The following is a 26,483-nucleotide window of genomic DNA, read 5'->3' on the forward strand; positions in this document are numbered from 1 at the left end:
CGTCATCCACGCCTTCCTGTTGGCCTGGTAGGTAACGGGCAAGGTCATGACATACAAAAATATGTAAGCATTACGCAACTGCAGTCCGTATCATATTTTATACAATGGGCTTTGTTAGTTCAGGAAGGTTTTGCAAGCCAGATGTTCACTGCTTGTGGTAGTCATAAAAACAATTTCTGTCTTTGTTCAGGCAAAGTGTCACCTCACATTTGGAACAAATAACAGAACTGAACGTGTTCATACTTGGCGAACAGTTCCTGCATCGCAGTGTCTTGTTGGTGACCAGAGGAAAGTGGCCAACACCATCTTTCCGTACTTCACTTTGAGGTCGCTTTGTCGCCACTTTTCTTTTCTTTGGGACTGGTGAAGGGAGACTAGACGGTCGTCCTTGTCTTGTCTTTCCACAGAACATCAAAGAATCTGATAGCTCTGCAATGAATACTCGTAACTTCATCGCTTTGGTTTTTAGCTGGACACATTGGCGCCTATAGATGTTCCAAGCGTTCACCACACAGATAAACAAGCTGTGGTACAAAATATACATGTACCACCGCCTGGATCTTATGTTGAATTTGTATAGAGCCACCTGATAATTGTGTTGGTCTATACCGCCCATGAAACTGTTGTACACCGCAACAATAGCTGGGCGTGGTACATCTATGTGGACTTTGGCCTTGTGGTCATATCTCTTTACCTTCTCAACAGGCTCCACGGACGCAAAGTTTGAAACTAATGTTACGGCTTTTCTGTCGAACCCACCGTTTGTAAAGCTTTTTTAGTTTCGAAACTGCTCCTCCCGAAGCGGCCGCGATTTGCGCCGAGCCACTGAGATGGCGCTGCAGTCGAAGTTTGCGCCACGCTCGACGCTAGCTAGCCACTCTGCGATGCAGGAACGTTGCTGACGCTGCGGTAGTCGTGCGCATTTGCGCCGCGTTTTCTTGTTATCAAGTGATCCTGTCGTTATGAGTTGAGTGTTTGTGCACTACGCACGCTTCAGCAGCCTTTGGTGTGCGGTCTGGTGCGGACGCTCATGGCGTGGACCCAACCTGCAAGTAGCGTGGGCTGCGAATGTTCTCGAACGCCAGGTTTTTGATTTTTTCGCTGTCAGAGGGTAGGTGGTGTGCGTCATTAATCTTCTTTAGAATGTGCTAGGACTGGCGACCAAATTCCAACGTGTTTCGTGCCAGGATGTACCAGCGGGTACCGGCGCAACACGGAGAAGAGGCACTTCTTTTCTCCGCCGACCGATCCAAGTCTCCTTGCAAAATGGTCGAGAGCGATACCCCGTGCAGACAAGGTGTTGTGGAAAACATGCAAAGTGTGCGACGCCCACTTCCAAGGAGGGGATATTGGGAAGTCATATAAGCATGTAATCAATGGAGAAGTGATTGAAATCGAGCGCGGTGTATGGTTTCTAAGGAGTGATGCAATTCCTACCACATTTCCTAATCTCCCACTGTACTTCTCCTCAAATCGGAAACGGCAAAAATCTCCGAGAAAAAGAGCAACCGTCTAAAGAAACGCAGTGGCAACGCAGAGCGACGCTGCAGAAGATATCGATATCGAGCAAGAGCAACCAGAGCCCGTGCAAGTTAGCTGCTTGCATGTTAATGAGCTGGTGGAGAAGAGCGCTTCTTTGAGGTTACCTCATCAGTGGAGATCGGCAGCTCTTGAAGATGAAAATGGGCACCGATCACAGATTGTTTTTTTACAAGCCAGGATTGGAGGCAGATGTATATTCAGTACTCAAGAGTGTCGTAGTTCGCGACGACATGAGTTATGTTGTATCTGCCCGCGGAAAACTGGTGCCGATGCTGCCCATGGATTTGGAAATCGCTTCGTTAAAAGACGTAAAGGCAATTGTTCAGGTTGTACAAACTATGCAAGCCTGTCATGGTTGCACCTCCAGCAGAGGAGGAACTGTATACCACAAGCTGTGCAGAGTTCTTACTGAGGCAGAAAAAGGAGTCTATATAAAGTGTGCGAAAATGACGGACCTCAAAAGAACTGGACTGAAACTCAAGAAAAAGGTGTGCCTTGCAGCACCTGTTGTGAGGAAGGGTCTCAATCGTGCCGCTGCAGCTCGGGAGCAAAAGAAGTAAGAAATTGGCCAACTCAGTGAAAAACTGAAGAAAGCGTTTTCAACAAGTCTTGGTAGAGTGTGTGAGGAGTTTTAATAAACTATAATATGCTAATGAAACTCCACTAAAGACGTGTGTGTGATTTTTTTTTATTCTATAAGTACTAAAGACGTGTGTGTTTTTTTTTTATTCTATAAGTATTTACCAGAGGCAGCAGAAAAATGTCAGCATGATATCTATCGGCAGCTCTCTATATGTGCCTTGAAAACCAAGAAGTCGCTCTATGGAACCTCTCGAGTCTAGTCTGGAGGGTTCTTCTAATCTTTAATAAAATCGAGGCCGACGTTCAGGCTTTGCAACTTCAATTATTGTTATATCTTGCTCAATTTCGCATTTGGAAAGCAAGAGTAGAAATTACTCGCGACCAACGGGATTGATACAGAGGGGTAAGGTCACCGTTCAAGCGCAATGTGATGGAAACGCCGCATTCTACAGACGCACGAAAGTGACTATTCTGCCCAAGACGAAACGTAATCACTGATGCCCATCTTTTTCTAAAGCACTGGTTGCTTCTACGCACACGTAGTTCAACTCCTTAAACTTACGAAGCGCAGATAATGACGCCACGAAGCGTGAGCAATGTCTTCGGTTAAAGGGGTGGAGACACCAAATTTCTGGTTCGCGCGTTCTTAGTTTCAAACGTTTCTTATGGCTCCAGGAAGCATGATACACACTCAGATTCATATATTCACAGTGAATAATTTATTATCGCATTTTTAGGTGAACGATTTTCGGTTTCGGTTTCGGAACGCCGAGTTGGACAGTGACGTCACAGAGGGGGAAGATCAACTACTTCGCTTGGTCACGTGGGCCCACAAAAGTTGTGACGCACATACTGCTGCATCGTCTGCTTTCTCACACACGTGCTGACCAGCGCATGAAAAAAACAATGGCATGGCTAGTACCAGCAGCTCGGATTCTGACGGATCTGAATCCAATGAGTGAGGACATCGACTTTTTTTTATCGCACGCTAATATCGCCTTCGCGGGTTCGCGTGAGGATGCGAAGCACTTTGCAATATGCCAGTAAGCATCGCTGCGCCCACAACCGGTGTCACACTTCGCCGCCGTGCAGCAGTACCTGAGCGCTGCTTGGGATGGTGTACAAATATCACAAGAAAAGACAAAATCGCCTTATCAGAACTGCCAGCTATATACTCGAGCAGCGACAAAGCATACCTGCTTACATTGGGAGCTTTCGGCAACGGCACCGCTCGCGGGCGCTCCGGGCAACGAACTCTGCTGCTGCCTGGCTGCCGTGGTCGCGCTAGGCCTATAGCCTGTTTCGCAAGCGGCCGGCGCTTCGGAAGTCGCCTGCGCTATAATAAAAGGAATACTTTTCACAAATCTTTAGTGTCAACAGCATCATCTCACAATAAAATAATAGTATGGTCAATCTCCTCGACGCCTTCGGCAGCGGAGCTAGCGGGTGCCAGGCGAGCCGGACCCCAATGTCGGCAGCTGCGAGGCGGTTCTGGCAAGAAGATTGCTCATATCACCGTTGTTACCTCTGCCAGCAGCTCAGTATTGGTCAGCGATCCTCAAAAATGACACTCTTTTCACATTTCTTGTACCATGGTTTATTTTTTATGTCAAGAACACTCCTTAGCTCGCTTTTATGACGTCTGCAGACGGTATCCAGGCTGGCCGACCGGCCGGCAGGCACGGCGTACTTCACGTCCGCACAAAACAGCCATGCTACCAGTAAGGATGCTTCCTAGATTAGAGATACGACAGCATGACTGTGCTAAAAGTGGATCTTTCGGCAACGACACTGCCTGCGGCAACGCCGGGCGACGACCTGCGTGCTGGTCCCAGACTGCCCTAGTCGTCACTTGGCCTAAGCTGATTTCACATCGACTCCGCAGCTGAGGGCGCTTCGGGACTGGCCAGCGCTAACGTGCTCCGCTCGGCACCCCTTTACTGTGAACTCATCCCACAATAAAAGATATGTTCGATTTCCACGACGTCTTCAGCAACAGAGCTAGCAGACGGCAGGCGAACCACACCAGGTAGCAGCAGCACAAAACCGGCTATGGGATGAAATTTGCTTGCATCGCAGTCATCACTTCTATCAGGAACTCGGTATTTGCCAACGATCGTCAGAAACGATGCATTTTTGATATTCATATATCCCAGGGTTTGCTATGAACGTGAACAAACAATACTGTCGCGTTTTTGGATGCCGGTGGTCGGCACGAAGACTGGCGCAGGCCGCCCGGCTCCAAGGAGTGCGCCCTATTTCATCATGACGCTGCCGCTCTCCGGGCTCGCATTGGCTGCCGCTTCCCGTAGTTGCGTTTGTCGCGAGCGGCTCGCCATTGACATCTAGCAGGCCGGACGCAGGCGACGAGCTGCAATCGGACGCTGCGACGCTGTTCGCAACGGCGCGCCGCAAACCGAGCGAGTGGCGGTTAGCAGCAAATGTGGCTCGCTGGTGTGTTGACTGCGCTCACGTGGCTGTGCCCCGCTCATCATACGTCACTGTATTTTGGTATGACGTCACTAAAACTTTAGTTTGTTTACCCCCTTGTGGCGTCAGCGTTGATGGCGCTAGCGATGGGTCTAGATCGTGAGAGTGCGCATTTAGGTAATCTTTGGAACCGAATTAAAATATCTTTTAAACGTTTGTTGCGTCCAACACCTGACTCTCAGTGCCCTTGCATACATAGGAATCCCATAGCAGGCTTTTTATAGCTTCAAAATTTGGTGTCTCCACCCCTTTAAGCGCCGTGCGGGAGGACAGCGGAACGGTACGCGTCTGTAGCAGACGACGCACTTCCTTGGCGCAAACTTCGACAGCAGCGCCGCGGTGGCGGGCGCGGCGGCAGGCCGCATGCTCCCTGTTGGCGCGACGAGGAGATGCGGAACTTAAAAGGATCTATAAATGATGGTCGAACCAGTGTACATCCGCAAGGCCTGTCCCGTTGTCGACACAATGATCGTAGGAACCTTGCCCATGTGGCTTTAGGGCTTTCTCAGACTTGAGCGAACAGTCTTTTAGCCGATTTTGGCCCAAAGTGCCGACATACTGGATACCACGGCCAGTAAGTTCTTGAACAAGGTCCAAAGAGCTGAAAAAATTATCTGCAGCCACCTTGAAACCCTCGTCAGAAGGTAGTTTGCTGCACATATCCAGGACGGTGTCGCCACCTAGTCCAAATGTGTAGTTAGCATTGGTCTTGCCTTGGTATACGTCAAACTGGTACGGAATATCAGTTGCTCCAGCACGACCCCAAAGCTTGAATCCCCATGGTACTGGTTTATTGGGCATATATTGTTTTAGGCTACTTCTACCCGTAAAAGGCACCATCATTTCATCAACTGCATTGTATTCCTCTTGTTCAATGCTTTCAAGGTTCCGCTGCAGGGCGACAGTCCAAGGCCGCAGCTTCCAAACCTTGTCTTTTTTTTTCTTCTTTGGTAACTGCGAGATTGTCAACAACGTGCAGGCATGCCATCAATTTCAAAAAGCGATTTCTTGACATTGTGTCAGCAACTGGTGAGTGCCTTGTGCCTTGTTCCCAGTAGCATCTTACATTCGGCATTTGGATGAGACCCATTTGCAAGTACATGCCAATGTACTGTTCCACGTCATGGATACTTGTGTTCGCCGATTTTCCGTATTTCTGCGTACTATACAAGTTCGTTTGTTCAACTAGCAATGCTAGCATATCGTCTGTGAGAAGCCTTCTAAACAGCTTCACTGGAGATTCAAGATCGTCCGGATCACTAAATGTGCCCGAAAATTCTGGATGGGCAATCTCGAGCAAGGCCTTCTCCCAGTTTCTTCCAGGATGGGATGATGATGCGACAGCTGAACCACCGCCGAAGTCCTCTGCCTCTTTGTCATCGCTTGTCACAGAATGGGCGTCGCTATTTGCTGCAGTCCATTCCTCTTCGTCGCTGTCCGAAAGGTCACTGAAGTCACTAACATCGTCTCCAACAACTAAACGCTCCAGGATATCTTTCGCAGCGCCACCTAAAACAAAAACAGTAAGATCACTGAGCACAATACGCGCTAAACGGCAGGCCGCGCATTTGTAAACATAAATGCAATCCGAACAAAACTACGAAAACAGCATGACTAAGTTTCTGCTTCACGCCTTTTAGAACAGACAGCGAGAATTCTTTCGCGTAGAACGGGCAGCACTACAAGGTATGCTCACCCAAGATACAAGGATCACTACGGGGAGAAACACACCAGAAGAAAGGGAGCTTCACTAAAGCCCACTGTATCAAATATGATACGCGCGAATTCCGAACGTTGTCACGCGGCATTAAACTTCTTTGTATCGATGAAAATTACTTCTGGTCATTCGCAAACGTACTGGGAACAATTATCAACCCGCAAACGCAATATATAACACACAGCTTACCTTTTTGAAGTAGAACGTGCGACATGGTATAGCGACGCGAGTGTTGCTGGTGGACGCCATTTTTCAAAACAACTTGCGACCTCCTGGTGGTAAGAATTGGAAGCAACCGGAAGAGAAAACAATTTTCAACATGTCAAGAGACACCCACAGCGGTTGCCGGAGTTGCAGTTTCGATTTCCTCCAAGAGTGGGAGATTTGAATTTGTCGTATCATTTATGATACGTTGGGCATTGTGGGGATATTAAGCGAATATTAGTTATTTTACAGCCTGCTGAAGTTCAGTGTAGGGAAGACTGGTCGCCGAGCAGTTTTAATTAGTGCGCACAATAAAATTGGCAAGCACAAATTGAGAAATCTGTTCTCAACATTGTATGCTTTAATAATTTAGCAGCATGCTGCAGTGAAACTTATTGCTGTATCTGCTGGGGATGCCAAGATATCCTTCTTGTAAATTTGCAAACAGTAAAAAAATTGTTTTGGGAAAACAAGGAAAAACAAACAGATGAAATTTATTGAAAAACACTGAAAAATATGTGACTTCGGAATGGGATAAAGTGCGACTGGCATAAGCACTCATGCGTTCTAGGTCATCTTGCCACTGAACAAGAACCGCACCGAGACCAACGTTACTGGCATCTGTGTGTAGTTCCGTGTCGGCCTCCTCGTCGAAGTGGCCAAGTACAGGCGTACGTTGGAGGCGCGACTTGAGTTCCGTGAAGGCTCTTTCTTGGTCCTGGCCCCAGAAGAACGGTTCAGCGTTTTTCGCCAGGCGGGTCAGAGGCTCAGCTAGCTTCGAGAAATTCAAACCGGCGATAGTATGCGCAGAGGCCCAAGAAACGGCGTAGGCTCCGTTTGTCTGTGTGCTTGGGGAAGGCAGCTACGGCGGCCGTCTTTTCGGGGTCTGGACTAACGCCTCGAGCGCTGACAATGTGACCAAGAAACTTCAGCTGATGAAACGCAAAGTGACATTTTTCCGGTTTGAGAGAGAGGCCAGCGGAACGTATGGCTTTGAAAACAGCACACAAACGTTTCAGGGGCTCATCGAACGTGTCGGAGAAAATCACGACATCGTTGAGATATACGAGGCACGACTGCCACTTCAGGCCAGACAGCACGGTGTCCATCATTCGTTGGAATGTGGCAGGAGCCGAGCACAAGCCAAAAGGGAGCACCTTAAACTCGTATAAACCGTCGGGTAATAAAGGCGGTCTTCTCTCGGTCGCGTTCGTCGACCTCTATTTGCCTATACCCACTGCGAAGGTCAAGGGACGAAAAGTAGGTAGCATGGCGCAGGCAGTCTAGGGAATCATCAATGCGTGGCAGAGGGTACACATCTTTTTTTCATGACGTTATTGAGGCGCCTGTAATCCACGCATAACCTGAGGGTGCCATCTTTCTTCGTGACGAGGACAACAGGTGATGCCCAGAGGCTCGTGGATGGTTGTATGACGTCGTCCTGGAGCATTTGGGTAACTTGGCGGCGGATGGCGTCACGTTTTTTTGAATATACCCAATAAGGGTGCTGACATAGTGGTCGTTGGTCGTCAGCAACGATAATTCGGTGCTTGGTAAGCAGTGTCTGTTGCACCTTGGAAGTTGATCCAGAACAGTCGCGGAAGGAATAGATGAGATTTTCTACGGACCGTTTCTGATTGGCCCAAGAGGTGCGGGTTTACATCGGTCGGGATGGCTGTAGCCGTCGCGTCGTCGAGGTCTGACGTCGTGGACAAAGAGCACTGACTGGTATACTCTCTGAGCTCGTCAAAGTAAGTAGCGACCTCTGTCTTCGTTAGATGCTGCGGTTCATGGGTAAAGTTGGTGACTAAGATGTCGGTACAACCGTTGTCGAGTTCTACGAGTCCTCGGGCTACACAAACTTGCAGAGCGAGTAGCAGCGACATGTTCGCTTCAGCGATGCCAAGGGTGCCGGTGCTGCCATCACACTCGACTGTGTTGAATTTGCTGGCTCGCGGAGGGATCGTTATGTGGTTGTCACATAGGCGCAACACTACTTGGCTGGGCTCGCTGTTGGTGTCAACAGCTCGCTGGACGGAAAAAGATACTATGAGCTCCCGAAGTCGATGACCGCACCATGCTCTCGAAAGAAATCCATGCCCAGAATGAGATCTTTTGAACAGTCACGTAATATGGCAAAGGAGCCAGTGAAAGTAAGACCTCGGATCTGGATGCGGCAGGTGCAGACGCCGATTGGCGTCACTACATGGCAACCGGCGGTGCGGATCACGGGTCCACACCAAGGCGTCAGAACCTTACGGAGACTCGTGGCGAGCTAACTGCTCGTCACAGAAAAATCAGCGCCCGTATCGACGAGTGCGGTCACTTGATAACTGTCGGCGGTTGCAAAAATTTCACCTGAAACCAATCGTTCGCAGCACGTCGGTGAGGTCGTTGGATCGGGTGGTCGCCGCCCGGGTCGTCACGTCAAATCGTCGGGTGGAGGCTGTTGACTCTGTGCAGTGGCGGCGGCCCTACCCCCGGAGGACGCCGTCTTCAGTTTTCCCGGCGAGGGGACGTGCGTCTGAACTGACCAGAGGTGGAGGGCCGATTGGGCGAAGTAAAGCGCCTCGGGGATCGCGATCGCGATTGGCGCTGCTGAGAGTTCGTCGGGGGCAGCACGTGAGCAGCGAGGTACTTATCTATGTCCTGCGGTCTTTCACCATAGCGCGGTCGAGGCACGTCCGGTGGGAATCCTCTCAAACCCAGACGCCTGTACGGGCAATGCCACAGAATATGGCCAGGCTCCCCGCAGTGGTAGCAGAGCGGGCGATCGTTGGGCGTGCGCCACACGTGCGCTTTGTTGATAGGAGGGCGCAGGTCCTTCTGCTGCTCGACGGGGCGCAGGTAACTGTGGGGTTGTCGTGGTCCGGGAACGGGGTGAAACGCTTGCGGCACGGGGGCAGGTCGGCGCAGAGCGTCGCTGTAAGACAGGGCTTGCGGCTCCGGTAGTGGTGCTGGTGGTGGCTGCACGGCTCGCTGGATTTCGTCACGGATGACGTCCCCTGTTGAAGGTATGCTTGGCGACGGAGCATCCAAGCGGAGGTGTCGCAGTTCTTCGATGCTCCGTACAACCTCTCGCAGCACCTCGCCCCCGGGGCCTGGCAAGGATGCGAAGTAGTGAGTGGCCGCTACATTCGCCTGACGGCCGTATTGGGCACTCCGTTCCTGCAACGAACGTTCCATACTCGTAGCTTCCTTGGTGAAGGCGGCGACGGTTAGAGGAGGGTCGCGCATGAGGCCAACGAACAGCTGCTCCTTCACCCCACGCATAAGGTGCCGCACCTTTGTAGCTTCAGGCATGACAGGGTATTGAAGAGGCGTGTCATGTCCTCTATAAACATGGCCACGCTCTCGTTGGACTGCTGAGACCTAGAGCGAAGGGCAATCTCAGCATTTTCCTTCCGTTGGCTCGAGCTGAAGGTGGCGAGCAACTCACGGCGAAAAGCTGCCCAGTTGGAGAAGGACGCCTCGTGGTTCTCAAACCAAGTTTTCGCAGAGTCGAGCAGTGCAAAATACACATTCATCAGCTTGCGCTCGTTGTCCCACTGGTTGAATGCGGCCACACGGTCAAAACTGGCCAACCAATCCTCTACATCCTCGAACCGGTCGCCGTGGAAGGATGGTGGCGGTCGAGGTGCGAGAAGGACGAACGGCGGAGCACCGACCTGTCTGGCTGCCAGTGGTGGACGTCATAGCTCTCACAGGCCTTGTCAGTGGCTCAAACTCGGGTTGCAGGCCTCGCAGGCGACGGCTCGCTTTGTAGATGGGTGTGGCGTCCGCGCGTTGGGGAGAAGCGTCACGGCTGTCGTCGGGGTCAGGGTACATGGGATGGTACCCAGCACCTCCACCAAATGTCACCGACAAACGCAGCAGGAAGCGTGAAGCACAGCCGTTTTCTAGGACGAGGCTTACCGAACCGCCAAACTCATTCAAGACAGAAGACACTTGGCCACGCGCTGGGAGACAAGGTTGGGTTACCAGGTGGCGCCGGCAGAGTGTCAGCAGTGTGGCATTATTCGCATTGAAAATTGACTAGTATGCTCCAGGCATATAATCTGTCTGGCTGTTAGCACCCAAGTGCCACTTTTTGCATACTTGCGGCACATTTTCTGCGCATACACGCTTGTGCACAGGTGCATTTCTTCGGCGCCATTCTTTTTCCACCATGTGCTGCATATTGCATGTGCTAGAAGCTACTTTGAGTGCTCTCAGAATGCTTGCTGAGGCTCTCTCATTCCTTGCATTGAATTTTAGTACAGCTTCAGCCACAACTGCCTCAATACTGTACAAAGAAGCATGGCGTTCCTTGGGTGCCAGTGCCCATATCATTGCATGCAGACTTTCGTTACTGTTCTGCGTCTTTCCTCTCTGGCTCCTCTGACGGACCTTCCTGTCCGACAGGCGCTGGTAAATGGGAAGGAGAGATTCATCTTAAAGCAGCGCGAAACACAGGACATAGTGGAAGAATCAAAAGACGACACGAGCGCTATCTAAGAACTGAATTTTTATTTCTAGAAGGGTGACATATATAAGCACCATCACAACGACAAAAAAAAAACACAACATAAAACCGAGATAGCCCTTAAAAACGTTACGCGTATGCAGCGGGAGGCTAATCGCCTCATCCTCACAAAGCCATCCGGCAATCTTAACACACGACAAGCATCTGCTATCACCCTGTCACCACACATTCCCCGAGAACACAAATCTCTTTTTGCACAAAATTGATAGAAGGTGATGCGACACATGTTTCTGACTCCTGCCTTATCAGGAACACCTCAACTAGCTCCCTGCAGGTCTGATCTGGATGACTGAACAAGATATTTGTCCTGTCCAAATGGGGGGCAACAATCTTTACATTGCCGGCAGTGCACAGCAAGGTTGGACGAAACTGCCCCTTTCACTTCGTTGTGCCACAAGCAAGCGTCTTGCGCTCCAACAAGTGTACAAACAAAGATGTCGACGTGTAAAAGTTATCTAAATAAATTATGTAGCCTTCATCCAGGTAGTCCTCTGCCAGCCGCGGCACAACATCGAATGCCAGCCCACGTGCGCTTGGTGCTTCACGCTTTCCCGTGTATACACTGAACTGAACAGTGTAACCAGATTTGGAGTCCGCCAAAACCCACCATTTATATCCCCATTTGATAAATTTGTCCCGCATGTACTGTCTAATTCCGGATCGGCCCTTGGACTTTACCATCCTCTCGTCAACGGAGATGCTCCGATCAGGTTGAAAAAATTGAGGGGATGAGGCATTGATGTGCTTCAGCAGCGAAGCTACGCGATGCAGCTTGCCATGGGATGCGGCAGTTGTCTTCTCGGGGCCGGAAACACTGAGGAATGCAAGCAACGCTTTGAATCAAGTTCTTGGCATTACCGAAGGTGGAAGAAGACCAGAAAATAATTTTCGCGTGTTCCAGTAGCAGTGTAAGCGCGGCACTTGTACCATACGCATGTAAATGAGAAGTCCGATAAACTTCTTCATCTCATCAGGAGTCACTGCTTTCCATGATCAGTCTCTCTCACTGTAAGACTGCTTCTCCAAAATATGCATCCACACATATTTATTAGTCATGCTGCATATCTCGGTGATTATTTCTGCCGTGAAGAACAGCGCGAAGAAGTTGATGGCTCTTACGAAGCGCCGGGTGGCACTGCGGAGCACAACGCCGAGGTCAACTCCCGGTCGTCTTCTCGCGCAAAACTCCACTCTTTGTGCCGCCGCCGACAAGTGGTCCTGCCCAAACGATGTTGACACCCTGCAGATAAGAACTGCGACCTTTAGAACACACCAGATGTCATTAGATCTGATCGCGTCTGTGATAAAACGGTTCGGAGTAGAAAACAAAACTTACCGGTGGATACCTCTCGACGTTCCGGGGCTACTTGACGCACTTTCATCGTCCGTGCTGAAGTCGGATGAGTCAAAATCATCTCCCGAGGATTTGCTGCTACCACCATCACAAAATTCTGATGCTGAATCATTGGAATCCGTCGCAACTCGCCGTTTCTGAGGAGCAGCTACGCGCGACGTCGACGCCATATCCGAAACTACATGCGCTCGTCAAGCGCGCAGTCAAGGCACTTTAAACTCCCTCCCGCGATGGAAAAAACAAAACGCAAAGCAAAAGTGAAAGAGAAGTTCTTTTTTACTCACTGGATGGCGATAGTTGTCCAGAAGCGCTTCCAAAGCGCGAAAATTCGAATTTGAAACCATCGACAGCGGGCTGTCGATGGGAATAGGCGCAGACAGGAAAGTGTTAAGCGGGGAACATGTATTTGTCCCCCCAATAAAAACCCCACATCGTCCACAGAGGCCACATTTACAACTGCGAGTTTGTCTTTGAGAAGACAACTTTTAGTTTTTAGCTGTAGACCTCATCATGATGAACCGGCACTGCAGATACACGTACAAATGCACGATTACGCGTCGCCAGCAGGCAGGTTTAAAGGTGGTGAATGCACCATGGCGCTGGCACCACAAAATAAGTCAGCCCCCTCCCCCCCCATGTCACGAAAGGGTGACTCTTTAACATTGCTTTGAAGTGAATTCTTACAGAAGAAAACGTGTGTACCCAGTTGAATGAATATGAGGCGATAGCATAATATGTTAATTCTCAGATTGGCAAAACTGGTCACTCTACCCCTGGGAGTCTTCATACCACTCCTGGCGCAGTGGTGCAGCGGTGCTTTTCACAGCGGTGTCCAGTGCAATTTCTGTGAAAAGCACAGTGTTTACAACAACGGCTCATGGGAACTTGAGTCCTCCTCTAGACATATTTGCGATTAATGCAGATTTCGCCTTATCTAGATCTACCTCTTGCAGGACAAGGTTTTCCCTGCAAGATGCGCATGTTAGTTTCTTGAAAGCTGCAGGGGCGCAGTAGCCAGCGACATACGTTACCGCTGGCAGCCCCGAAACTTTTGCCTCAATGTCAGAGTCAGTCGCGGCAGCACGAAATTGATGCTGCAGTGAGTGTACATCTCCCTTTGACGCACTTGACGCTGACACCATGTCCAACTCGGGCAAATCTAGAACTTTTGGAAATGCAACTTGTTCTCAGACTCATATATTAGCCTGATGGACACATGGTAGTTGGCCTCTGGCAGTTGCCGGTACTTGCCAAAACGATCCTCAAGGCTGTCAGTTTGAAATTTCCCCAAGAGAACTTAACTAAAACGAAGCTCTTCCAAACAGTGCATGGCGAGTTTGTGCAAGGCATGAGTAGTGTGGCTCAAAGCAGAGTGTGTCTCGCACGTCAGTTCGCATGCGATGATCGGTGTGGCGCGTCGGCCAAGTTTTCGCACATGTGTCTCCTGCTTAAGGCTGAAATCCCATTTCGGCACTCATCCGCAAAAGTCATTGCTTCAGCTCGGGGTCCATAGTTCAAGGGAAGCCACAGCGACGGTTGCGATACACAGGTGAACACAGTAGACAGTGGGAAAGCGAGCGAAAGAGCGCATCAACTGGAAGGAAACAAACCGATCTCGTCAATGACGTATTTGTGGGTGGAGCATGTGTGTTCCCAGCCTGCAATCTTTATTTTTTTATGGTTCGCTCCAGTGTACGAGTTGAGAGGGAAAAGGCTGGTGGTCATTTTTAACAGCCATTATCTCTGGTTCCACACAAGGTTCATCAAAAATTTTTGCAGTTGGATGATGGATCGTTCAATGTCTGTCAGTATTTCGACTTCTCTTTCCCTACATGGCCACCTTTTCAGGGACCCTTTAAGTTTCATCGGACTGAACAAAAGGCATGAACAAAAGGCTTGCAAAAACCAAAAACTCCGAAGTATTTCGGTCAGCATTGTTTAAAACAGGATCTACATGGCTTTTGCAGAATTTCAGCACCTCCAAATGCCATTCTTGCAACTTGCATGCAAAATGTTCATCACTCACTTCATTCAGTAAAGTTGCTACCAATTGCAGAAGATGACGAATCTTCTCGGAATGCTCAATGGAGACATTTCTTTGCATCTCTTCAATCATCTGCAGCACTGTTTTCAAATCCCTTAGGTCACAAAGCTTTTCACGCAGAAGCACCTCACCACACTTGCTCAGACGGGTTTCACCAAAACCACTTCTACGCGAAGGTCTGATGACACAATGAATGGACTGCAGGAGCGGAATGAAGTGTCCAATCGAAGAAGAAAACCTTCCCATTCTTATTGATAATAGTCCAGAAGCTGGAATTTTGAAGGCTTGGCAAGGCATCGAGCAAATCGGAGAAACCACTTATCCTGTTTTTGGCCTCCTCTTCATCTTGAGTCTACCTCGAAAGCAGTATTGCCTCTTGTAAAGAAGCAGCTTCCAAGCACATCCTTTTCTCTTCTGGTGCTTCTTGAATAGACGCTTGTGGTCGCGATAAATATGTGGGGCACTTTGGAAACAAACTTGGGACTGCACTTTGTTTCAGACGAATGGTTTTCAAGGAAATTTCGACAACTTCTCCAGTTTAGATATCTGTGTAGGCAGTTGTTTTCACGTAATCCGTTGGCAGGAAATGCTTTTCACAGAGCTGAAATACAATTTAAAAAATCAAATGAGCATTTAAGTAGACAAAAGATGGCATTAACAAACCCGCCAACAAATAAAGCCCCTGTTGACCATGTGTCTGAGCGGAAGAAATAAAGGTCATCAGCACGTGTGTTACGATGGTGCCGTGCGTAACCGAAATCATGCATTAGTGACTGTCAGGGAATAAACCACACGACAAAAGCTTTTCGTCTGAAAACACCGCATAACAATACAAAAAAGAATGCCTACCACTGTGTACTTCGTTGGCAAGAAGTCTTTCTGGGGAACTGCCCTGATCCATGCTGTCCGCATCGTCTGGTCAATAGGAAACCTGTGCACTCAGACACTTGGGCCGCTGTCATAGTTTGGCTTGCAGTTGAGTGCACAGCAACAGCCAGCATTGTTGCATTCCAGTGGATGAAGGATAGCGCAGAAGCGATGAGCAGCACAAGCCCACGCAGCACAAGCAGATCCCTGCACAAGCTATTTTAATGAGAAAAGAAAAAGGTCGAACGCAAAGTAGAACAGGTGAGAAAATGAATGTGAAGGGGCGATTGAGGGAAAGCAAGGTGATGAAGGGCAAGAGATTACCATAACGCATGAAAACTTAAAAAAGGTGAACAAACAGAGGGAGAAAGGGTAGGAAGAAGACAGAAGGGCGCACCTGAGAGGCTTTCGTTCATGATTAAACCGTGCAAAAAAAAAACACGGACAGAGACAGAAAACACCTGAGAGGCGCCTTTCAGAATTGTGGTTTTGCCATGGCATTGGTGGACCCCCAGGGGGGCCCTTCAGGCCGCATGAGGTGGATTCTTTGGTGTCCGTCCCTCTGGTGACCACATGCAGTGGCGTAGAAGTGTGTGCGTGTGTGTGTGAGTGGGGTAGGAAAGGGTCGTATTTTTTGGTCCCTATTAATCGGAAAAGAGCAGGGAGATCCTTATTTTTTTTGTACAACCCGAGTGTCCAGTGTACGCCGGAAGACGGGGCACTTTAGCAGGGATCTGTGTCTCCTGCAGGGCGAGCACGTCTAAGTCAATGGTACCATGTAGTATGAGATCTTTTAGATCAGCAAGGCACAGGGAATTCACATTCGATTGCATGACGCAGGGCCTTGCTCAGGGTCTGTTATGGTTGGCAGTGATGGCGGCTAATAGGGCTCTCTGCAGCGAGAGCTGCCTTGCACAGCTCGTGCACCTCAAAGTTGGGGGGAGGGGAGGCCTAGGACCGCAGGGCAGTGGTCACAGTGGGCTGGGGTCTAGTCAGTAGGGCGGGAGGGCTTGTTGCTCTGTGACTTGAGGGGTAGCTGGGCCATGGCAGAGCTCTTGCCTGTTTTCAGGCACTGGCTTCTCGGATACTCCATGTTGGGAGGGCTTGGCTCTTGCAAGATGAAGTCGGTGGAATTTCGCCGTGCAATCTTTTGTGCCCGTGAGGTGGGCTAGTCCACAGATTTCACAGGTTGGGTTGCACTCGTGTGGCGCAGGGCAGTCTGCGTCACAGTTTGCCACACTTAGGCGAGTTTGGCGTGGGGCAAATGTCTGCGCGGTGTCCCACAGTACCACACTTTACACAGGCCAGCACGTTTCGCTTGTATTTTTGGATGGGGGTGAGTTCCCCGTAGTAGTGGACATACCGCGGGACCACATTTCCCACAAAGGTGATTACTGCATAGATGGTCTTCCGAGGCGGCGATTGCTAGCAATCTGCTCACCTCTGCCAGGCAATTTGTGCGGTGAGCATTGCGCTGGTTTCCTCGTTGGCTATGACTCCGATGATGCCGCGGCACACGTCCCTGGTTTGCTTCAAATGCCCATGTACGGGCAGGGTGCCTTTGCTTGTGGTCAAGTTGAATTCGCTGAGCAGGCAATCGGCAAGGTGCGGATTCTGTGCACCCACAACGAGCAGATTCTGCTCTCAGGCAGGGACGATGTTCAGAATGTTCTCGGCAGTAGAAATGCCGAGGTGCGAGTTCAGTGCTATGCCTAACTCACCATGTCAGAAGGTATTCCTTAGCTCGGCGGTCTGGGCTTGATGACGAACACATAGTCGTGAGGGTGTATCTGTGACATAGGTCGGGACTTCCACTGATGTGACTGGGCTTGGTTTCGAAGTGATGAGGCAGGCCCATATGTGAGGGCTTGCTGCTTTGTTTGGGAGGCCGCTGATGTGGCAGCTGCCATGCTCTCGGCCGCGCCGGTTGACGAGCTGAAAAAGCTCCTCGGGCTCGAAACGTGCAAGTTCCGCGGGAGCTTCAGGTTGAGTAGCCGTACAGTCGAGCCCATTTCTGAAGGGTCATAGCCCCTTAGAGGGGCTTGAGAAGCTATCTTGAGAGGTGGCGAGGGTGAGTCACTGCCGCAGAAGCGATGCAGCTGTTAGGCCTAGTGCCCGCTCCTCGTGGCAAAGTGGAAATCTCTGCTCGCAGTTCGAAAATTGGGCCCACCTGGTGAAATTTGGTTAGGGCTCCAAATTTCAATTTCAAATTTCCCAAGTGCTAGGGATCCACTCGCTCAAATTTCAAGAGAGGCCGAATTGATACGTCGCAAAAATTAGCGACACTTGATGGAGCCGATATGGCATGTGTCCACTCGCATTCTCGCAGGCGGCGTTCTCCTTTGCTTGAGGTGCGTGCTCATTCCTCATCACATGACTACTTCTGCAACTTCAAGGGAAATGAAGCAACACAGAGCACTCGGAAATGCAAACCATCTGATGTGTAATAGTCGGATACCTCTACAACTAAACTCACTGGGTGTACGAAAAATGTTGCTTAAGTGGAAACTTCTTTGATGTGAAATTGGACTAGAACATTGACAGAGGAGGTGATGAGCATTTATTTCCAAAAATATTTCTGCTTTGTTCTTTCGCCGTTTCGAAATCGGCGCTGGTGCAATATTCGTGCACCCTGCTAATCCGAAACAATGGACATATTCGCGTAATAAGTGCACCTTCTATACTAGCTACCAAATTTTTTTTTGTATGGAAAAGTTTGTACTGCAAGCACACTACATGGAGGAATTTCAGTGTCAACGAGGCGCTCGTGTTTGTCACATGCACATCTAAATCGATGTTTTGCACACTGAGCAAGCAGCGTGTAACCTGCAATGATGTGCCGACTGCCGGCATGTTAGGCGGCAATGGATTGGTTGCACGCCACTTGCTCTGTGTCGCCAGGCCTAACATGCACCGTAGTGGAGCCGTTGTAAAAGCACTTTGCAACTAACCACTGGTTACCTGGTTTTATGTGGTTACTTCCTACAGCTGACACAATAACTTCATGTTGAAGCAAACATACAGCTAATTTCCATGACCCTGTCAGTAAAGTAAGAGGAAAAGTGGGCCAGCTGAAAAGACGCCTCGCACCAACGGCTGCAGGTCACAAGTGGGGAATCCAAGCCATTGGCAAAACTGTCGCACGCAGTTGCTGTGTGCCAGACCGCATCGTTCTGTGCACATATTGGCACATTGATTCTGCCTGCACTGGGAATGTCAATGGCAACTCTGATTAACTTCGGTGGCCGGTTTTGGGGAACTTGCACTAAGTAGTGGAACTTCGTGGGCATAGTTAAATGTGCAAAGCAACAAAAATCGTCTATTTGCTTAGGTAAGCTGTTGATGCAGAATTGCGCTCCGAAAATTGTTTGTAGTGGGCGAAGTAATGCAGTGCTTTATATTGTTTGCCGGTGGGGAATCGGAGTTACTTCGACGTGGCAGGAACTTCGTTGTAGCGGAGTTGGACTGTACATAATTGGTACAAGTAGTAAAGCAGTCATGGCATTGTAGTGGAAGAATGCATAAAACTTCCCAAGGTGTACACATGACACACAAAACGTCAAATACAGTCGCAGTATTTGTTGCAATAAGCGAATAGATTGAACTGTGTATGGCATTGGGAAAACAAAACAGAACAATAAACGCTGAGCAGAAGTACTTGGAAACATGCTATTTGTGAACATATTGAACTAAAATTGTAAGATTGCATGCAGTACTCATGAACTACTTCAAAAACCTAGCTAAAGGTGCACGAAAATGCAGAAAGTTTTGAAGTTTTGTTTGGAGAGTACAGTTGGCTTCCTTTTCTTAGCTGCTACATTTTGAGGTGCTCTCAATTGGAAATTGTTCGTCCTTTGCACATATTGTTCAGGGCTAAGGCCGTTCAGTGCCACCACTAGGGAAATCAGCTGGATGTTCAGCGAGCATAGCTGTAGTGACATTATTGATAAGCCTTCCCTTCAGCGCTCAGGGCAGCTGGTGTCACATTGGCCTCTGCACTCCAGGCAGGCCCCATTGCCACGGTACCTGGCCATCGTTACAAAAAAAATTAATGAAATTCCTGCGTACATTGGCTGCACCTTGTGAGTTTTTGCGTAGCCTTGTGCCTTGGAACTCAAGCATAGAGGTTTGGCCTGATGCCTCATTTCTCTATGCTCCCTCCAAAACATTACCAAATATATCTTCGGAGTCTGCATAGCTGACAGGGCAGTATTCCGATGCTGCTGCGCTCACTGTGCTCAAGAAGTTGTGTAGTGCACACGCCGCTTTTACAACGTGATCTGCATTACTTGGCTGCTGGTGGATGGTTAGGTCATTAATCTTCCACCGTGAAGCTTCCAGGACATTACCAAATATATCCTCGGAGTCTGCATAGCCGACAGGGCAGTATTCCAATGCTGGTGCGCTCACTGTGCTCAAGAAGTTGTGTAGTGCACACGCCGCTTTTACAACGTGATCTGCATTACTTGGCTGCTGGTGGATGGTTAGGTCATTAATCTTCCACCGTGAAGCTTCCAGGACATTACCAAATATATCCTCGGAGTCTGCATAGCCGACGGCAGTATTCCAATGCTGGTGAGCTCACTGTGCTCAAGATGTTGTGTAGTGCTCTCGTCGCTTTTACGTGATCTGCATTACTTGCCTGCTGGTGGATGGTTAGGTCATTAATCTTCCACCGTGAAGCTTCCAGGACATTACCAAATATATCCTCGGAGTCTGCATAGCGACAGGGCAGTATGTCTACCGTTGCGACTACTGTGGCAGCACTTTTACATTAAAGGGTAACTTTCTGGTACACATCTGTACCTGCACGGGTGACAAGCCATACCAGTGCCAGCTGTGCCCCATGCCATTTGCACAAAATGTTAACCTGGCGAGCATGTGCAATGCGACATCAGCATTCACATGGGTGAGCGTCCATACCAGTGTGACCATTGCAGCTGCACTTTCGCAGAAAACTCGAAGACATCCTGTTGAACGTCTATACCGTTGCGACTACTGTGGCAGCACTTTTACATTAAAGAGCAACTTTCTGGTACACATCTGTACATGCACGGGTGACAAGCCATACCAGTGCCAGCTGTGCCCCATGCCATTTGCACAAAATGTTAACCTGGCGAGCATGTGCAATGTGACATCAGCATTCACATGGGTGAGCGTCCATACCAGTGTGACCATTGCAGCTGCACTTTCGCAGAAAACTCGAAGACATCCTGGTGAACGTCTATACCGTTGCGACTACTGTGGCAGCACTTTTACATTAAAGGGCAACTTTCTGGTACACATCTGTACCTGCACAGGTGACAAGCCATACCAGTGCCAGCTGTGCCCCATGCCATTTGCACAAAATGTTAACCTGGCGAGCATGTGCAATGCGACATCAGCATTCACATGGGTGAGCGTCCATACCAGTGTGACCATTGCAGCAGCACTTTCGCAGAAAATTCGAACACATCTTGGTGAACGTCTATACCGTTGCGACTACTGTGGCAGCACTTTTACATTAAAGGGCAACTTTCTGGTACACATCTGTACCTGCACGGGTGACAAGCCATACCAGTGCCAGCTGTGCCCCATGCCATTTGCACAAAATGTTAACCTGGCGAGCATGTGCAATGCGACATCAGCATTCACATGGGTGAGCGTCCATACCAGTGTGACCATTGCAGCAGCACTTTCGCAGAAAATTCGAACACATACTGGTGAACGTCTATACCGTTGCGACTACTGTGGCAGCACTTTTACATTAAAGGGCAACTTTCTTGTACACATCTCTACCTGCATGGGTGATAAGCCATACCAGTGCCAGCTGTGCCCCATGCCATTTGCACAAAATGTTAACCTGGCGAGGATGTGCAATGCGACATCAGCATTCACATGGGATGTGGGATATGGGAAAAAACTGTATGACAGTTTGACATGACTTGTCATGTCAAACAAGTCATGATGATTGTTGTTCATTGTGAAAGTAGTAGTGTGTTGGATGTAATACGACAGCCATAAAGTAACTGGCAAGGAGCGCACGTATCCGCTTTTTCCCCGAGTCACACGAATTCTCTAGAGGTAGCAGTTTGGTGCGCTTGTGCTAGAAAGGAGGAATGAATTTTATAGGCATACAAAGCCTATTGTTTATTCATGGACAACACACACCCAAACAAAACGCACCTATTCATTGCACAGTGCGGGTAGGAAACAGGACTCGCAGGCATCATTTCACTCAGCGACAATGTAACAAAGAAAAACTGTTTCAAAATTCTGTAAAAAGATAATTATGGTTAAACTAGTTTCGAGAGCTTGCGCAGGTTTCGAGTCTTGTTTTCCTCGTTCTTCTTCAGCTGCTTGCAATATTCACGCATTCTCAATGCTACGTAATAATGCACAACTTGTGCCATTATGACTACTTTGTGCGCACTGCACGGGAATGACATCTTGTGATTGTCAAGAATATAGTCGACTGTAATGTCGTAGACGTTCTTATCAGAAGCATGTTTATCAAACTTCTCTTCTATTGCTTTTAATAGGGAAAATATTGCAACATTTGCATGTAGCAGCCCTCCTCGTGTTTTCTGCAAAACTAGGGCTGCTTCAGGCCTGGCCACTTTTTCAGGATCTAGGAGCCCCGTTTTGCACGCCGGACACTGAATGAATTTCAGTAGTTTCTTGCAGAGAAACCCGCTCACATAATAGATTATGCAATCTTTAACATTGGCTGACTCAGAGGGGTTGTGCATCAGTTCCTCACACTCATTCTCGCCCTCAACAAGACCATCAAGTTTGGCCTTGAGCTCATTGATACGTGGCTCGTAAGGCCCATCATTGAACGCTTCAGCCATGTCATACAAGCCCATCAAATGCGATTCCTCATTCTCCTGCACCTGGCAGTTGCCATACTTTGGGGGTTTCAACAAGCTGTAGAAAGAAAGCATGCTGTATAACTTCAAGAAAGTAGGAAGACATGGGTGTTTATTTTGGCCTCCTGCTTGGTGGACGATGTCGAAAAATTTTTCAAGCGCATCTTGATTTTCAAGCGCTTCAGCTTCCATCGCATGGGATGAACAGTCAACATTTTGTTCTCATACAGGGCCATGAAAAGCTTGCCAAACGTCTTCATCTGGCAGGGCCTTGTGTCTGCTGCACACTAGGCAGAAGTTAAATAAAACTTAGAAGTCCAAACGAAGTCCAATGTTAAGGGGCACAACTACACCGATGCCAATATGGCTCTTATGGCCTCATTTGTGCCATGCACCACCGTACATAAGAGCAGTTTTGTCGCCACCTGCTTCACTCTGTGTGATCTGCCTGGATTGCACAAGATTTTCGGACACTGCACTCATTGCCAGATCACGAACTTTCTTGGTGATTGCAGCAAATGACTTGTGGTGCATTGGCTTTTGCAAGCCAGGAACTGCAGAGAATCGAATGAACTGCTCGTAGCCCATCCCTGCCGAGCGCGCTGCTGCAACAGCTTTCACATTGACAGTGAAGCTGTCCCGCGAGCGCCCTCTGTCGTAGGCTCTGCTTGCCCTTGGTCCGTCGCCTGCCGTGCTCGAGCTAGCCTTCCCATCCCAAGAAACGCGCCATGATGTGTACGTCGCTCAAAGAACACTTTTGGGGCACTCACTGTTCTCGCAGCGTAGCTCAAGATATGACACAAATCCTTTGCGTTTGTCGGCCGGTTCAAGGGCGTGCATTTGCGAACATGCTGTGCTCAGCATGAAAAACATGTCATATATGTGCCTGCCAAGTGATGTTCGAGTAATGATAACCTTATATAACATAACAGGAACCTGCAAGGCATAAGCAAACAAGAAAAAATATTCCTGGCATAGTAATGACATTCAAGAAAGTCAATTAGGTTATATTTTCAGTGAGTTATCTATGTATTACGTGTGCAGTAAAACAGGAGCATACAGCCTAATGTTTTTTTGTGCCATGCTACATAATATTTGCATCATATATTTCCTACCTTCGTGTACAGAGGTGAAAACACGTTCCACAGTACCTGGCAAGCAAGGTGTATAGCCTCCTTTGCTGTCTCAGTTCTGACCCCGAACACCATGGCGACGTCCAGTATGGTCATGCCTGACGAGACATACCTTCATGTGTTCAGATGACATAATTTAGGACATACAGTACATCGCTCCACGGAAACATACATGCTAGAAAGCTTGCTCAACCCGGATGCCATCACCGAATTGCAATGAATGTAGTCTACACATAACGTGATACGGGTATATATATAGCCACAATGCCGAAATTACTCACCGCAGTGTCAAGGCAAGCCGTTCCCCTGATGATACCGGGTCCCTGCACAGCCACTATTTGGTTAGCTTTTCATCATCAACCATGCTGTGTAGCATGTCAAATGTCTCTGGAGGCATTCAAATACAAATAGCATACAAATACAAATGCACGTCTGTTTCATGTTTTTGTTTTACAAACCATGGGGAGGTGAGAGAAAAAAGCTGCTGAACAGCAGCTTGACAAGCTCCCGCCCCCCGTGCTTACAATGGGAACAGCAGAGCGCACAGAATGCATATACATACAATTCATTATGTACTACAACTTTCATGAAACGTTGTTACATACAATGTTGCATAGACAGTCCTGTTCAACATGACATGAAATATTGATCACACAGAACATTGGCGATAAAGAAATAAACGTAGAATGGATGATTTTAAGGAAAAAAAAATTAATTAGAAAAAGTTTTTTTCATAAAAGGTTTTGAACATATATTACATTAGTTATTGGAGCAATTGCTTTCATGAACATTCGGTGGATTACTTTTGGATGCGAACTAAAGGAATAAATTTCTGAACTTTGTGCTCGAAATGCGTGTCACGTCAATGCCCTTTTCGAAAAAGTAATTTAAGATAATCGGCAATGTGTGTCGCAGCATTTGGTCTCCATAATTAGTGCGGCTACGTTGCACTTCCCAGTACTCAGGATGTCTAGTTTTATAACAATGCTTACTACTTCGCAAGTTTGCCAGAGTAATTAGCAGGTTATTGTTTTGTTTCTTTTCATCTCTTAACTTTTTGCAAAGGCGATAGTTATAAATGTTCTCCATGCTAATTAGATTCATTCTCTTGAGTAAGATATCTGCTGAGCAGTCTGGGGGTGAATTTGTAATAATCTTGATTACTTTATTCTGCATTCCTGCCAGTTTCCTAATATTTGTTGATGTTGTGTTACCCCAAACTAAAAAACAGTAGTTTATGCGCGATAAAAACAATGAATGATAATTTAGCAGTCTTGTGCTAACTGGAAATAAGTGTCGATTTCTATACAATATTCCTATAGTGCGAGCTAGGTTTGTTGTAATATGATTCGTGTGAGAGTCCCACAGCATACATTCTGAAAAAATAACGCCCAACGTTTTAAATTCCTTGACAATTTCAATAGGGCAACCATTTATATGCAGGAAATAATTAGATGCAATGTCTCTGCCTTTAGCCCGGAAAACGATTGCTTTAGTTTTTTGTGTATTAGGTATCAAACCATTGCAGGAACACCAGTCATCATGTTTGCTTAAAGTACTGTTCGCGTGATTAACAAGCATTTCGTAATCATTACCCTCAAAGAAGAGGCTGGTGTCATCTGCATAAATTATGAATTTCGTGTCGTTATCAATGTTGACAATATTATTTATATAGATATTGAAAAGATATGGACCCAAAATACTACCCTGGGGAACTCCAAACATAGTAGCTTTTAGTGAAGAGGAATCATTAATTGATACAGACTGCGTGCGACTAGCTAGGTACGATTCAATTAGTTTCAAGGCAACGCCACGTATACCATAAAATTCTAACTTTTGAAGTAAAATACTACGGTTCAGAGAATCAAACGCCTTTGTAAAATCTACAAAAATACCCAGTACATATTGCTTTTGTTCGAGTTTTTCAAGAATGAACTCTTTTTGATGAAGTAGAGCAGTCTGGGTGGAACAGTTTTTTCTGAATCCATATTGACATTTAGTTATTATGTTGTGTTTATCTGTAAATGAAACTAAGCGGGAATGAATGGCGTTTTCAAAAATTTTAGAGACAACCGGTAATATAGAAATTGGCCTATAATTTGCTAAATTGTTTCTGTCACCTTTCTTGTGGAGAACGCAAACCTTCGCGCATTGAAGGCTCGTTGGAAATATTCCACTTGCTAGGGAGAGGTTAAAAATATGGGTAAGGGGGACAGCAATAATGTCCGCAATGAATTTGATCGGGCGGACTTGAATATCAAATAAGTCAGTGGAGGTAGTATTTCTTAATTTCATTATTATAGAAAAGACTTCAGTTTCCGCAACTGGATGCATATAAATAGTCTCAGGACAACTACCAGTCAAGTATTGAGTGCAGTCTCCTAATGTCTCAGGAAACTTTAGGTTTACTAGATAGTTATTAAAAACACAGTGATGGAAGTGCTGCGCCAATTGCGCCAAACTGCGCCAAAAGAAAAATGCTGCTACATGTTGCGCCAAACAGGCATTTTTATTAGTAATTGCGCCGCATCTGCGCCGAAACGGCGCTGCGAAAACGAAGGCAAAAAAACGTCAAGCGTCAAGCCACACAGAAACCGAAAACATGTCTAATATCATCATTATTGAAAATCCAGGGAAGCCTGTTGTAGCCTTCGCCGTAGCCGGGTCAAGCCGCGCCCGCCTCCATGTTTACACGGCGCACGTTGGCAAGCTGTTAGTCGTGTTTCCAGTGTTAGAACACTGTAGTCGTGTTCTTTGTGGGCTGCCTTCAGGTTCGCTGCCGGGTACATGGCGCTTTCAACGATCAGAGGTAAGTTTCGAATATTTTTCAGGGTGATTTATGTACCCTTTTGTAAGATCAACACCGCGTTTAAACGTTCTTGAGTTCCTGGTGCAAGTCAGATGGCGATATGACTGAAATTGCGTCACCTTTTCCCGGGCGCGCGTCTCGCCAGTTCACTTTCAGTCACGGTAGCGGTGTTTATCGTTATGCGTCTGGAGTCGGCACTGTGCACGCGGAAACGTCCTCAGTCACGACGTTGTTGCGCGACGTCGAAGGCTCGGTACTTCGCTGTTGTCCATCGCGTATGTGGCAACGCGGTGTTGGCAGCATGAACAGCATAACGAGCACGCTTTGCATCCTGACTCTTTTTCCGTTTCTGACCGAAATAACGC

General features: G+C 48.0%; 1 protein-coding gene across 7 annotated transcripts in view; it reads left to right on the top strand.

Moving 5' to 3' along the window:
* The window catches only part of LOC149333962 (uncharacterized), a 159,797-nt gene that overhangs the window by 65,984 nt on the left and 67,330 nt on the right, over positions 1-26,483 (top strand). The window lies entirely within an intron of this gene.

The sequence above is a fragment of the Amblyomma mixtum genome, chromosome 8 (genome assembly GCF_055824585.1).
Source record: "Amblyomma mixtum isolate Tamu chromosome 8, ASM5582458v1, whole genome shotgun sequence".
Classification (NCBI taxonomy): Eukaryota; Metazoa; Arthropoda; class Arachnida; order Ixodida; family Ixodidae; genus Amblyomma; species Amblyomma mixtum.